The sequence below is a fragment of the Schistocerca piceifrons genome, chromosome 9, assembly GCF_021461385.2.
Source record: "Schistocerca piceifrons isolate TAMUIC-IGC-003096 chromosome 9, iqSchPice1.1, whole genome shotgun sequence".
Taxonomy (NCBI): Eukaryota; Metazoa; Arthropoda; class Insecta; order Orthoptera; family Acrididae; genus Schistocerca; species Schistocerca piceifrons.
Genome location: NC_060146.1, coordinates 136938734 through 136949701, shown reverse-complemented (window position 1 = coordinate 136949701; position 10968 = coordinate 136938734). Strand labels below are relative to the sequence as shown.

At 48.7% G+C, this 10968-nt stretch overlaps 1 non-coding gene across 1 annotated transcript; it reads right to left on the bottom strand.

Moving 5' to 3' along the window:
- Nucleotides 1-1294: 1294 nt before the first annotated feature.
- Trnal-caa lies at nucleotides 1295-1369 on the bottom strand. Its single transcript has one exon. It is a non-coding gene; the product is annotated as a tRNA-Leu (tRNA).
- Between the last annotated feature and the right edge of the window lie 9599 nt (nucleotides 1370-10968).

The window sequence follows — 10968 nt, the reverse complement described above, 5'->3', positions numbered from 1 at the left end:
GTGGTCAACGAGTGACTGAATAGGGGATTTAGATCCGCTTACCGATTAATGAAAATTCACAACATTTTTTTGCAATTTTTTATTTATATATTCAAAAATATACAGTTTTTTGGAAAAAGGCTGTGTTAAATTATGCAGAAGGTACTGTGTAACATTTACTGAAAGTTTGAAACAAATATGTTTGGAAGATCCTTAGAAAACATGTAATTAGTATGAGAAAATAAAAGTTTTGGGAATCGAGCGACAAAGATTGAATTAACTTTTTAGTGCATTCCAGGTCCATAGGATGGATTATCTTCATCCTCTGCAAACTCCTCCTCCAGCTTCCTCTTGTTCCTCCTCCTGTTTACTCTTGCTTGTATTTCTAGACTCTTTACAGCCCTGTCTGCAGCCCGAAGGCGTTCCTTGTCTAAAGCAAGTATCGCTCGTTATTGTGTTCGTAGATTTTGCTACCATTTTCTTCAGTTGCAGTTACTGCAACACTGTTCCAAAAGGTGGTCATGTATGAACACTTATCACATTTCAGTTGAATTTCACTAGCAAGTCCTACGTGCTTTATTATGGAGAGTTCCAGACCAACTTCACTACAATGAATACATCTTACACAGTTTGAAAAAATTCCTTTGAGAACCGACATATCAAATATTTCATTCACATCCGATTCGCCCATAAAACATTCATAGTTTTCACTCATTGAACCAAGCTTCTTCTGTGAAGTATTTTCTTTCCCACTTTGACTGCTATGGGCAGGTGTACTTGAGAGTTTAGGTTCACTCACTTGGTTATCGTCTTTATTGCTTACAGTAATAACACATACCTTTGGCTTTCCAACATTTCTCCTTTTCTTAAAAGCCTTCAGAGGATTTCTAATAACTTTACTTTTACTCATTATTATACTTCAACAAAACAGAGACTCAAGAGACAGAATTAATTACGAATATTTTCGAGATAACGACAGAGTAAATAAACATGAGACAATCGACGATCACACCAGCGATATATATTGAACCATCACAGGTTAGCCACAACACATACTTTATCTCACATCACTAAAATGTACCTGATGAACACGGACGTTAATAATAACACCATTTGACAGCAGTTTAACAGCGCCACAGTGGGTCACGCCCATGTAGAACACATTTCCAAAAAAATTTAAAAATAGTTGTAGTTTTCGGAATTGAATAAATTATATATCTATTAAAAGGTAATAGTCTGCAGATTCAGAAAACGCAAAAAAGTAAAAATTGAACTTTTCATGATTTTGAGCCTTTCCGGAGCCCCTTAAAACTATGTGCCGGGCCGAGACTCGAACTCGGGACCTTTGCCTTTTGGGGGCAAGTGCTCTACCAACTGAGCTACCCAAGCACGACTCACGCCCCGTCTTCACTTCTGCCAGTACCTCGTCTCCTACCTTCCAAACTTTACAGAAGCTCTCCTGCGAACCTTGCAGAACTACCACTCCTGAAAGAATGGATACTGCGGAGACATGGCTTAGCCACAGCCTGGGGGATGTTTCCAGAATGAGATTTTCACTCTGCAGCGGAGTGTGCGCTGATATGAAACGATAATGCTCCATGGCCATCAAGTGGAATTCATGTGCGGCTTTTGCAGAAATCGGTGTATTGTCGTTTTTGAAGAAAATCCAAAATCAGAGGTTGTATAATAGATATTAGTGGCCATCTAGATTGCATCTATTTATATAACTGTCAATGGTTTAGGTTACAAATGAATCATAGGACATTATTGTTCTACGACGTGGCATGTAAATTTGCTGAAGATTTGAACTGGCTACTCATGTAACCGAGATCCGAAGATGTGTCGTGTGGAATCGCAACTGGTGACAACTCTAAAAATATGCGCAGTCTAGACGGACGATAATATTTCATGTGTGGCTGTTTGAAAATATTCCTCACGAAGTTGTATACGCCAATACCCCTAAGATCGGTTTCCTCCAGAATTCTGCGGCATATTCAAAGTTGAAATATAACAATTGTCCTAGAGAAAAAAGTTTCTGTCCAGAAACCAGGACGAATTTAGAAAGTAACACTCTTGTCCTTCCCAGCGAATCATCAATGAAGGTCAGCGGGCAAATTCCATATGCCTAGATTTCGAAACATGACCATGCCGACTATCGAGCGCTGTTAGCAAGTGGAGTGCAGTCAGCCCTCGTGAGGCAAACTGAGAGCTACTTGATTGAGAAGTAGCGGCTCCGGTCTCGTAAACTGACATACGGCCGGGAGAGCGGTGTGCTGACGACACGCCCCTCCATATCCGCAGCCAGTCACGCCTATGGGCTGAGGATGACACGGCGGCCGGTCGGTACTGTTGAGCCTTCACAGCCTGCTCGGGAGGAGTTTAGTTTTTTACTAGGTTCTCTTATGTAAGAGTTATTTAACCATACAGTAAAGCCGTATGCCCTCGGGAAAAATTACGGCTGTAGTTTCCCCTTGTTTTCAGCCGTTCGCAGTACCAGCACAGCAAGGCCGTTTTGGTTAGTGTTACAAGGCCAGATCTGTCAATCATCCAGACGCCCCTCCAACTGAAAAGGCTGCTGCCCCTCTTCAGGAACCACACGTTTGTCTGGCCTCTCAACATATACCCCCTCCATTGTGGTTGTACCTACGGTACAGCTATCTGTATCATTGAGGCACGCAAACCTCCTCACCAATGGCAAGGTCCATGATTCATGAAGGATGCTGAAGATTAGATGGGTAGATCACATAACTAATGGCAAATTCCATGATTCCTGGAGGATGCTGAAGATTAGACTAGAACTGGGGAGAAGAGGAGTTTGTGCCACAACTTGACTAGAAGAAGGGATCCGTTGGTAGGACATGTTCTGAGGCATCAAGGGATCACCAATTTAGTGTTGGAGGGTAGGCAGCGTGGAGTGTAAAAATCGTAGAGGGAGACCGAGGGATGAGTACACTAAGCAGTAGGTACTGGGAGATGAAACTTGCACAGGATAGAGTAGCATGGAGAGCTGCATCAAACCAGACTCTGGACTGAAGACCACAACAACAACAACATGTTAGAGTCTTGAAGACTTTTCGTGTAATAGAACCAAGTACGCTGTCCTGGACGACGAGTGTCCATCGGAGACAAAAGTATCGTCGGGAATGCCCCAGGAAGGTCCGATAGGACCGCTATTGTTCTCTCTGTACACAAACGACATAATGGATAGAGTGAGCATTAGCCTGCCACTGTTTGCTGTTGATTCTGCAGTATACGGAGAAAATGTCGTGTTTGAGTGACTGTGGAAGCATACTGGATGGTTTGGGCAGAATTTCTAGCGAAATGGCAGTTTGCTCTGAACCTCAAAAAATGAAAGTTAATTGAGATGTGTACTAGAAACAATCCTGTAAAGCTCGAATATACGAGGGCTATTCGGAAAGTAAGGAACGATAGGTCGCGCAATGGGAACCACAGTGAAAATCAAAACCTTTTTATTTGTAACTGTTAGCTAAACCTTCCAGCTACTTCTCTACACAGTCGCCGCTCAGACTTAGACATCTGTCGTAGCGTTGTACCAGCTTTTCAATTGCCTCGTTATAGAAGGCAGCCGCCAGTGCTTTTCGACAGTTTCCTTCTCTGGCCTGCAGCTCGTTGTCTGTCACAAAATACTGTCTTCATAGCCAGCGGTTTATTTGAGCAAAGATGAACCTCAGGGGTAGCCAATTACGGGCTGTATTGTGGGTGATCAAACACTTCCCATTGAAAAGGCTGCCGGAGCATCTTCATTGCCCCTGCTAAGTGCAGCCGAGAATTGTCATGTAGAACGAACCGTATGACAGTTATGTTATGTGGACTGCATAGCTTCAGGAGAAATCTTTCACCAGGCCCTCATACTTGGAGGGAGACGCTAATTTCTAGCCATCTTTACGTTCTCACTGTGAGCTCAGAACTGAAATGAGCGACATGATGCGATCGACGAGCGTACTAGACACAGTGCCCAACGCATCTGTGCAACGCTTCATTAGATTTTCACTGTATTTTCCATTTCGCTACCGAGCGTTCCTAGCTTTCCGAATAACCCTCGTAGTATTACTGGTGTGCTGCTTGACACAGTGACGTAGGTTAAACACGTAGGCGTAACTTTGCAAGGCCACATAAAATAAAATAAGCACATAAGGTCGGCTTGGTCTATGGTGACTTCGATTTACTGGGAGCATTCCAGGATAGGTTAGTTCAGCTACGAAGGACACCACATACAGATCACTTCTACAACCATTTCGGGAGTACTGCTCGAGTGTTTGGGATACCCACTAGGTCGGATTAACAGAAGACACTGAGGCGATTTACAGGACTGTTGCCAGATTTAGTAGAGCTTAGGGTCGACCAATACGTGAGTCAGATGTTGTGTGAGCATGAGCACTATCCTTATGTCGTACTATTTACACTGAGGTGACAAGTCATGGGATACGTCTTAATATCTTGTCGAACCTCCTTTCACCCTGTTTAGTGGTACAACTCGACGTGGCATGGCCTCAACACCTAGTTGGAAGACCCCAGCAGAAATATTTAACCACGCTGCCTCTATAGCCGGCCATAAATCCGAAAGTGTTGTAAGATGGCTATTTTTTGATGATGTTATTGGATGTGTTAATATTGCGATGTGCAGTAGGGGTTGTATCTTCGTTTCAGTGTTCAGTGTAATGCATGGACGCAAGTTTGGAGCTATGTGAGTTGCAGATTATTTGATGAGGTAAAAAGTTTATTTTTATTTTTATAGACTTGTATTGTCGGTCCACTTCACCTTCGTCACAGTCGAGTTTTTTATAGTTATTCTATTGCTTGAAGTTGTTTCCTAACTGAAATTTCAGAGCTTAAAGGTTGGGGCAGTTTCACTGCCATTCTGTGTCAAGATTGGGAGCCACAATTTCTCTGGACCAACGGTAGTTAGTTTTTACCGATATTTTTTCAGCTGTTTCGGAGTCTTTCTGTGTGTGATTGTTTCGTTTCCTTTGCGCAATGTAGTTTTTTTTAATTTACCAGGGCCATGTGTGAGTGCAGAAATTTTCGTGTGTTTCAGGTCCTTTTATATATATATATATATATATATATATATATATATATATATATATATATATATATATATATATATAGGATGGTCCATTAACGTGAGCGGGCCAAATATCTCACGAAATAAACGTCAAACGCAAAAACTACAAAGAACGAAACTTGTCTAGCTCCTAGGGAAAACCAGATGGCGCTATGGTTGACCTGCCATAGGTCAAACGGATATCAACTGTGTTTTTCTTTTTAAATAAGGACCCCCATTCTTGTTTCATATTCGTGTAGTACGTAAAGAAATATGAATGTTTTAGTTGGACCACTGTTTTCGCTTTGTGATAAATGGCACTGTAATAGTCACAAACATATGGCTCACAATTTTAGACGAACAGTTGGTAACAGGTAGGTTTTTTAAATTAAAATACAGAACTTAGGTACGTTTGAACATTTTATTTCGGTTGTTCCAATGTGATAGATGTACCTTTGTGAACTTATCGTTTCTGAGAACGCTTGCTGTTACAGCGCGATTACCTGTAAATACCACATTAATGCAATAAATGCTCAAAATGATGTCCGTCAACCTCAAGACATTTGGCAATACGTCTAACGACATTCCTCTCAACAGCGAGTAGTTCGCGTTCCCTAATGTTCGCTCACGTATTGACAATGTGCTGACGCATGTTGTCAGGCGTTGTCGGTGGATCTCGATATTAAATATCCTGCAACTTTCCACACAGAAAGAAATCCGGGGACTTCAGATCCGGTGAGCGTGCGGGCCATGGTATGGTGCTTCGACGACCAATCCAACTGTCATGAAATATGCTATTCAATACCGCTTCAACCGCACGCGAGCTATGTGCCGGACATCCATCATGTTGGAAGTACATCGCCATTCGGTCACGCAGTGAAACATCTTGTAGTAACACCGGTAGAACATTACGTAGAAAATCAGCATACATAGCACCATTTAGATTGCCATGGTTAAAATGGGGGCCAATTATCCTTCCTTTCATAATGCCACACCAAACATCAACCCGCCAACATCGCTGATGTTCCACTTGTCGCAGCCATCGTGGATTTTCCGTTGCCCAACAGTGCATATTATGCCGGTTTACGTTACCGCTGTTGGTGAATGACGCTTCGACGCTAAATAGAACACGTGCAAAAAAACTGTCATCGTCCCATAATTTCTCTTGTGCCCAGTGGCAGAACTGTACACGACGTTCAGAGTCGTCGCCATACAATTCCTGGTGCATAGAAATATGGTACGGGTGCAATCGATGCTGATGTAGCATTCTCAACACCGACGTTTTTGAGATTCCCGATTCTCGCGCAATTTGTCTGCTACTATTGTGTGGATTAGTCGCGACAGCAGCTAAAACACGTACTTGGGCATCGTGATTTGTTGCAGGTCGTGGTTGACGTTTCACATGTGGCTGAACACATCCGGTTTCCTTAAATAACGTAACTATCCGGCGAACGGTCCGGACACTTGGATGATGTCTGTCCAGGAAACCGAGCAGCATACATAGCACACGCCCGTTGGGCATTTTCATCACAACAGCCATACATCAACACGATATCGACCTTTTCCGCAATTGGTAAACGGTCCATTTTAACACGGGTAATGTATCACGAAGCAAATACCGTCAGCACTGGCGCAATGTTACGTGATACCACGTACTTATACGTTTGTGACTATTATAGCGCCATCTATCACAAAGCGAAAAAAGTGGTCCAACTAAAACATTCATATTTCTTTACGTACTACACTAATATGTAATAAAAATGGGGGTTCCTATTTTAAAAAACGCAGTTGATATCCGTTTGACTTTGGCAGCGCCATCTAGCGGGCCAACCATAGCGCCATCTGGTTTCCCCCTTCAAGCTAGACGAATTTCGTTCTTTGCAGTTTTTTCTTTTGATGCTTATTTCGTGAGATATTTGGCCCGGTCACTATATATATATATATATATATATATCCCGAAAGTAAGTTCCGATCAGCCACGAAATGGACACCACAGTGAAAACGCGATGAAGCTTTGCACATATGTGTAGTGTCCCTAGTATGACCGTCGATCGCATCAAGACGCTCTTTTCAGTTGTGAGCGCATCTCCGGCGGTACACCGAAAGGTTGCCGCCCTTCGATAGTGCGATTTAAGCGCTTATCGAAGTGCTAGGTGTTACAGGTGCAGCCAGCCAGCCAGCCAGCCCGCCCGCCCAGCAGCAGCAGCAGCAGCAGCAGCGGTCCCGGTCCCGGCCTGCAGCAGCGGTCCCACCGGCAGCAGCCAGCCAGTCCTCCTCCTGTGGCAGCGGCAGCAGCAGTAGCAGCAGCGGTCCAGCCAGCAGCAGCAGCAGCAGCAGTCCCGGCCCCATCCGCGGCAGCAGCAGCTGCGGCGTTCCTGCCACCCGCCGTCGCCGTCGCCGTCGCCGTCGCCGTAGTCGTCGCCGTCGCCGTCCGACCCTGGTCGTCCGACCCTGGTCTTCGTTCGTCTGCGTCTTCGTCTGTTCCCAGTTTGTGTCCTTTCCTTTTCGTGCTGTGCGTTTTTTCTCCCTGTCGTCATGTCCGCCCCCACCACCACCGCCACCACTACCACCACCGCCATCGTCTATACATCCCTTTCCGCCGCCTCCACCACTATAACTTGGTGTGCCCAGTCACACCCCCCTCCTTCCATCCCACCTCTCCTCACTCTCCCTTCGCCTTCGCTCTTTGTCGCCCCCTCTCCCCCTTCTTCCTCTCGCTCCTCTCGTTCTGATCCTTTCCCCCCACTCCCCCAGCCTGTCACTGCAGCTCCGGCTAGGGTGGTGGCCCGTCGGGCCACTGTCCACGCCCAGCTATCCCCGTCGCCTTCGCCATCACCGCCACCACCGTCATCATCGTCACCGTCACCGTCGCCTTCGACTTTGCCTTCGCCTTCACCGTCACCGTCACCATCTCCGGCGCCGACTGCTGCGTCCACGCCGGGACCTGTCCCTTCCCACCACCTCCCCATCACTCCCGTCCCTCATGTCACCACCCGCCCTTCTGCCGCCGTCAAACGCCCTAGTGGCACCCCCACCTCCTCCGCTCCCAAAAAGGCCCCACCCCGACCTCCATCCCCCCCCCCAGGGTGCCATGGATGTCTCCCCTCCTGGCCCTGCTCCCTCCTCCTCCTCATCCTCCTCCTCCTCCTCCCCCCCCCAGTTTATACAAATATCTCCTGTCCCATCCCGATCCTTCCTTTCTTGAGGCCCGGAATCTCTCCCTCCTCCTCCGCCAACATTTACCTGGTGCCCCCATCTCTCTCCTTACTCCCAGATGGGATTCTATTCTCATCTCCTCCCCCAGCCCAACCCTCCATACTGACATCCTCTCCCGCCTCCCCATCACCCGTTTTGGTCCCAACGCCACCCTTACCCCTGCTCCTCCTCCATCTCCTACCCGCCAACCCCAAACCCCGCGTCGCCCGCTGACCCTCACCGCCGTGATCACGCGGCTCAGTCCGTCGATCAAGGAGGAGGAGGTGTTGGCGGAGCTCAAGGCCCATCCCACGCTGGAGGTGCGGGCGGTCCGCCACATTTTCAACTCGGCCGACCCCACCCGCCTTATGCGGGTTTTCTCTGAGGATGCCCCCTCCATTGACCGTCTCCTGAAGGAGGGTGCCCTTCTCTTCCACCAGTGGTACAAGGTCGACCCCTCCCGTTCCCCTCCTCAATCCCTGCGCTGCCAGAGGTGTCTGCGCTATAATGCACACCCAACAGCTGAGTGCCGCGAGGCCCCCACCTGCCCGCATTGTCGGCAAGCGCACTTCCTCCGGCAGTGCCCTAACCTCCAATCCCCTCCCTCCTGTAATACCTGCAATCTCCCCCATCCCACCTACTCCCAAAAGTGTAAAGCCCGACCCCCCTCCAACCACTCCTGAACTCACCGTACCTGTCCGTCCTCTGGACGCCCCCACCCCTCCTGGCAATTCCCTTCGTCCCCCCCCCCCCCCCACGGCTGAGGACATCATCAGGTTCCTCACCATCGTCCTCCAGAATGTTCATCCCTTTCAGCGCCCCCACACCCTCCAACAGATCTCCCTCGCCGCCCGTTCCATTTTTCACCTTAAAATGTACGACACCTATTCCAACAACCAGGCCCATTTCACCTTCTCCCATCTTGACACCCTTGTCTAAATCCCTGTCATGGCACGACAGAACCGTATCCTTTTCAACAACATCCGCTCCCTTCCCGCCAACAAAAACCTCTTCCTGCACACCCTTGCTACCCACCGTGTGGATGCCTTCCTCCTCAATGAAACCTTCCTCCAACCCCACCACTCCATCCACACCTCCCCCTATCTCCTCCACTGCTCCGATAATCCCCTCCCAGTTGCGCGTGGCGGAGTTGCCATTGGTCACCACCGCCAGCTCCCCGTTCGGCTCCAACCTCTCCTTCCCAACCCCACCGAACACCTGATCCTTAGTCTCTTCTTCCCCGGCCTTACCATTACCTGTGCCACAATCTATGTCCGCCCCAACGCCCCTCTTCCTTTCGACTTCCTCTCCCACATCGACCGTACCTTCTCCTCCTACGTGATCGCTGCTGACCTCAACATCCATAGTCGCTCCGCTGCCCAGTTACGGAGGTGGCATCGGTTCCTCTCCTCCCTTCAAGGCGACCTCATCCCCATCCCCCAGCACACCCGTCCCGAATCCAACTCCACTCCCGATGTTATTCTCTCCTCCCCCAACCTCCTTGGTTGCATTACGGTGGATGTCCTGGAGCCTATTGGTAGCGACCATCTCCCTGTCCTCCTCACCGTTTCAGACGGTCGTCGCCCCCGCCCCGAACCTCGTACTGACCCTCCCCTAAGTACATCCATGACTATTCCCGTGCCAACTGGAATGCCTACCGGGATACCCTCTCCACCCAGGTCGATAGCCACCCTCTCACCTATCGCCATCCCGATGATGTCACCCATGCCACCTCCTTTCTCCAGCAGACCTTGTCTGAGGCCGTGGAGGCTCACGTCCCTACTGTCGCCATCCACCCCCACCGTCCTACCTTACCCCCACAGGCCGTCCTCCTCCTCCGTGAATCCCGTCGTCTCTACCGTGCCTTCCTCTGCACGCGTGACCCGGACACACTACGACGCCACCGGCAACTCCAGCGACACATTCGTAATTTGCTCGCGGCTAAGAAATGCCGGGACTGGTGACAGACATGCACCCATTTAAATGCTACCCTCCCTATAAACTCGTCCAAGTTCTGGTCCGCCTTCCGTCGCCTTACCGGAACTAAGCCGTCCCCCTACTATCCTCTTCTCCATGATGATTACCCCTTCCCTGACGCCCTTAGTAAGGCCAATCACTTATCCTCCTACCTGTCCGATGTGTTTTCAATCCCCGATGATCCCCAGTTTGATTACTCCCTCTTCCCGGATATCCGCAATCGAACTGACACTTCTGTCCCTCCCCTCGCTCCTGGTTTCCAGTACTTGGACAACATTGCACCCAAAGACCTCAATACTCCTATCACTACACAGGATCTTATTGCTACACTCCGCACAAAACGTAACACCGCTCCTGGTCACAATCGTGTCACCTACCGTCACCTTCGTGAAGCTCCTGTCTCTTTTCTCTCCACCCTGGCCAGGCTCTACAATGTAGTCCTGTCCACCGGTTACTACCCCGACCTCTGGAAAACCTCCCGTATCCTCCTGTTCCTTAAATCCGGCAAACCGCCGTCCGCCGTCTCCTCCTACCGTCCCATCAGCCTTACCTCGGTCTTCAGCAAGGTCCTGGAATCTATCCTCACCCAACGCATCCACCAGCATCTCTGCCAGCACTGCCTCCTTCCCGTTACCCAGTGTGGCTTTCGGCCGTCCTTCTCTTCCGACGATCTTCAACTCACTCATCTCCTTTCCGAACAGCTCAATTCCCGTCGCTCCACAATCTTCCTCTCTCTTGAACGCGCTTATGAC